Here is a 5,000-nt window from a genome sequence, read left to right as displayed (position 1 = left end):
AGGACTACATGCTCAGTAGCTAGGTAAGACTACATGCTCAGTAGCTAGGTAAGGACTACATGCTCAGTAGCTAGGTAAGGACTACATGCTCAGTAGCTAGGTAAGGACTACATGCTCAGTAGCTAGGTAAGGACTACATGAGCTAGCTAGCTGTTTCTCTAACTTCAGTTAGTACAAGGCAGGATTAGCCGGGAGACTTCTTCTAAACGAGGGCGCACTTCACACTTTGCGTGGAATACCTGCAGAACAGGGACATCAGTCACTATCAGATGTGAGTCGAGCATGCTCAGATTACAATGTTTTACGGTATAACGTGTCATACTGAAATTTGTGAAATCCTTAAAATAATAAACTTTTCTCTTTACACACAATAACAGGAGATGGTAATCATTTCAAAAACCTTTTAGCTATCTATGATTGTTAGATTGCTAACGTTGTAGCTATCTATGATTGTCTGATTGCTAACGTTGTAGCTATCTATGATTGTCTGATTGCTAACGTTGTAGCCATCTATGATTGTCTGATTGCTAACGTTAGCTCAAAACGCCGTTCCGGTGACAGTCTTTGTTGTGTTTTGATTGCTAACTTGTAGCTAGCAGTGAACCAACTTTGTTGTAGGTCCATTTTTTACTGTATTGACATGGCAGAAGTCTCTCGTTAGCATCTTGGAGGCTACTTGTCGCAAAGTGACGCATGCGCGACTCATATCTGCACTCGACTCACATCGGGCAGTGACAAAATGTAAGTAGTTCTTTTGTAGATTAGTGACTAGTAGTAGTGACGTAGAAAGCCATTTAGCTATCTATGATTGTTTGATCGCTAACGTTTTAGCTATCTATGATCGTTTGATTGCTAATGTTTTAGCTATCTATGATCGTTTGATTGCTAACATTAGCTCAAAACGCCATTCAAGTGACAGCCTTTGTTGTGTTTGATTGCTAACTTGTAGCTAGCAGTGAACCAACTTCGTTGTAGGTCCATTTTTGCTGTATTGGGATTTCAAGTGCGATTGTGAAGGCGGGGTAGCCTGGGTAAACTCTGACAAACTTCTGGCAAATTTGAGATTAGCTCAGCAAGTCAGTCTGGCGAAGAGCCCATTCAAGCCCATTTCCAATGTCCCCAAAATCGAGGCACCAATCACAACCATTGATGAGGGCTTTACACCAATCACAACCATCGAGGAGGGCTTTACACCAATCACAACCGTTGAGGAGGGCTCTACACCAATCACAACCGTTGAGGAGGGCTCTACACCAATCACAACCATCGAGGCGGGCTCTACACCAATCACAACCATCGAGGCGGGCTCTACACCAATCACAACCATCGAGGCGGGCTCTACACCAATCACAACCATCGAGGAGGGCTCTACACCAATCACAACCGTTGAGGAGGGCTCTACACCAATAATAACCGTTGAGGCGGGCTCTACACCAATCACAACCGTTGAGGAGGGCTCTACACCAATAATAACCGTTGAGGCGGGCTCTACACCAATCACAACCGTTGAGGCGGGCTCTACACCAATCACAACCATCGAGGCGGGCTCTACACCAATCACAACCATCGAGGCGGGCTCTACACCAATCACAACCATCGAGGCGGGCTCTACACCAATCACAACCATCGAGGAGGGCTCTACACCAATCACAACCGTCGAGGCGGGCTCTACACCAATCACAACCATCGAGGCGGGCTCTACACCAATCACAACCATCGAGGCCGGCTCTACACCAATCACAACCGTCGAGGAGGGCTCTACACCAATCACAACCGTCGAGGCGGGCTCTACACCAATCACAACCATCGAGGCGGGCTCTACACCAATCACAACCATCGAGGAGGGGCTCTACACCAATCACAACCATCGAGGCGGGCTCTACACCAATCACAACCATCGGGTCGGGCTCTACACCAATCACAACCATGGTGCGCTTACACCAATCACAACCATCGAGGGCTCTACACCAATCACAACCATCGAGGCCGGCTCTACACCAATCACAACCATCGAGTGGGGCTCTACACCAATCACAACCATCGGTGGGCTCTACACCAATCACAACCATCGGTGGCCTCTACACCAATCACAACCATCGAGGCGGCTCTACACCAATCACAACCATCGAGGCGGGCTCTACACCAATCACAACCATCGAGGCGGGCTCTACACCAATCACAACCATCGAGGCGGGCTCTACAGGACGACGAGCAGCTTCATGTTTACATTCAACATGACGGCTACCGAAGCGCAGCGTCACCCAGATCGTTGCTCTGATTGGTTGAAGGACTATCCAATGAGCCCAGAGGCATTTGAGCGGCTTTGGAAATGGGCTGTGAATGAAGCTCCCCCCCCCCCCCACACTCTCAGTTAGAGCTGAGAAGGGTCTGGGTCAGCCAGGCTGAAGGAGGGGTGAATAACTGGGTCCTACCAGTTCTCCCAGTATACACGAGCAGGAGGACCCTGCACCCTCCCTCCCTTTTACTATACGGTCCCACAGAGAGACATGATGGGGGAGGGAGGGGGGGGGCTGCAGAGAGACATGATGGGGGAGGGGGGGGGGCTGCAGAGAGACATGATGGGGGAGGGGGGGGCTGACAGCTTGCTCTCTGATTGTGTCTTAGGAACAACCAGCTGCTCTTCTCTCAGGCTGAAGCTCTGATTCACCTTCACTCAGGAAACAGATACACAGATATATATATTTAACCCTTCTAAATGTGTGTGTGTGTGTGTGTGTGTGTGTTGTGTGTGTGTGTGTGTGTGTGTGTGTGTTGTGTGTGTGTGTGTGTGTGTGTGTGTGTGTGTGTGTGTGTGTGTGTATCTGTGTGTGTGTCTGTGTGTGTGTGTGTGTGTGTGTGTGTGTGTCTGTCTGTGTGTTGTGTTGCGTGTGTCTGTATTTGTGGTTGTCTGTGTGTGTGTGTGTGTGTCTGTCTGTGTGTGTGTGTGTATTTGTCTGTCTGCTGTGTGTGTGTGTGTGTGTGTGTGTGTGTTCTGTGTGTGTGTGTGTGTGCTGTAGGTGTGTGTGTTTGTTGTGTGCGTATGTCTGATGTGTCTGTGTCTGTGTGTGGTGTGTGTCTGTGTGTGTGCGTGTCTGTATCTGTGTCTGTGTCTGTGTGTGTGTGTGTGCGTGTGTCTGTCTTTGTGTGTGTGTGTGTGTGTGTGTCTGTGTGTGTGTGTGTGTGTGTGCGTGTTGGGTGGGGGGGTAGGACACACAGCAAAGGGTAGCAGGTGGGACTCGAACCCTGGCCGCTGCAAAGGACTGGGCCTACATGGGGCGCACGCTCTCACTGGGTGACACATCTACCTCTTCTAAATATTGGGGGAGTATCAACCCAGGGAGCTGATTGGCTGCTGTCGACGACCAGTTTTGCCCCAGAGAGGAGAGGAAGGGTGGGGTAACCTTCAATTTGTGTTGCCACGGTAACAAGCCCCCTCATGCATTATGGATGAGCATGACACCAGATACCTGACTCACACACACACACACACACACACACACAGACTCAATCACATACACAAACACACACACACACACAATCACACTCACACACACACACTCACACACACACACACAATCAATCACACACACACACACACAGACTCAATTACATACACACACACAATCACATAAACACACTCACTCAATCACATACACACACACAGACTCAATCACATACACACACACACACAATCACACACACACACACACAATCACATACACACACACAATCACACACACACACACACTCAATCACATCACACACACACACAATCACACACACACACACACAATCCACATACACACACACACACAATCACATACACACACACACCATACATACACACACACACACAATCCACACACACACACACACACACACAATCTCCCCACACACACACACACAATCATACACACACACACACTACACCACACACACTCACTCAATCACTACACCACTCCCCCCCCATCCATCCCCCCCCCCCCCCCCCCCCCCCCCCCCCCCCCCCCCCCCCCCCCCCCCCCCCCCCCCCCCCCCCCCCCCCCCCCCCCCCCCCCCCCCCCCCCCCCCCCCCCCCCCCCCCCCCCCCCCCCCCCCCCCCCCCCCCCCCCCCCTCCTCTCCCCCTTTACATTTTCTTTTGTTTTTTCCTCATTCTCTCTCTTTTTTTTTTTTTTGGTTGATTATATTTGTTCTTAAATCTCAATTTCCACTCCCATACTTCCCGGATTTAAAATTCATTGATCATCAAAATGACCCACTCACCTGCGCCCATCAAAGATTTGTCTGGTTGTGCTGTTGTCCTGAGATAGGACCACGGGGTTTCCTGGGGTTCCTGGGGTTCACCTGGTTTCCTCGGTTTCCTGTTTCCAGGGTTTCCACACCTGGGTTTCCTGTGTGTTTCTGGGTTTCTTGGGTTCTGTCCTTGGGTGCTGTGGTTCTGTGCCTCGTCCTTGTTGTTCAGTGTGTTGTGTGTTTCAGGCTGTGCATCTCACTATTTTCATTTCGTTTTCCATGTCTTGTTCTGATCCTTCTCGGTCCGTGTTGTCGCTCCGTTATTTTCCTCTTCCTTCGTTGTGTGTGTGTGTGTGTCCGGTGTGTCGTTTGTGTGTGCTGTGTGTGTGTGTGTGTCGTGTGTGTCGTGTGTGTGTGTGTTTGTGATGTGTGTGTGTGTGTGTGTGTGTTGTTTGTGGGGTTGTGCGGCGTTCAGCCCGGGCCACCCCAGATCGTCCCGTTTGTGGGGACGCGTTGGTCTGGGGCTGGTCAACACCAGATCCTCCCCAGCCACCATGACGGCGGCGTGGTGGGATGTTCACACAGTCTACCTCAGTTTGTCCCCAAATCCCTTTTTTTATCAACCATTCTGTTGTCAAATTTGAGCCATTTTCAAAAAGTGTCTATATCAGAAATTTGGGTTTCTTTCATCCAAATTGCCTGAAATTAAAACTTTCACTACTTTCTTTGAATTTTGGGTGTTTTTTATTCAATTTCATAGCATATT

The sequence above is a fragment of the Perca fluviatilis genome, chromosome 18 (genome assembly GCF_010015445.1).
Source record: "Perca fluviatilis chromosome 18, GENO_Pfluv_1.0, whole genome shotgun sequence".
Taxonomy (NCBI): domain Eukaryota; kingdom Metazoa; phylum Chordata; class Actinopteri; order Perciformes; family Percidae; genus Perca; species Perca fluviatilis.
The sequence above is the reverse complement of the archived record's forward strand: the minus strand, read 5'-3'. Positions refer to the sequence as shown.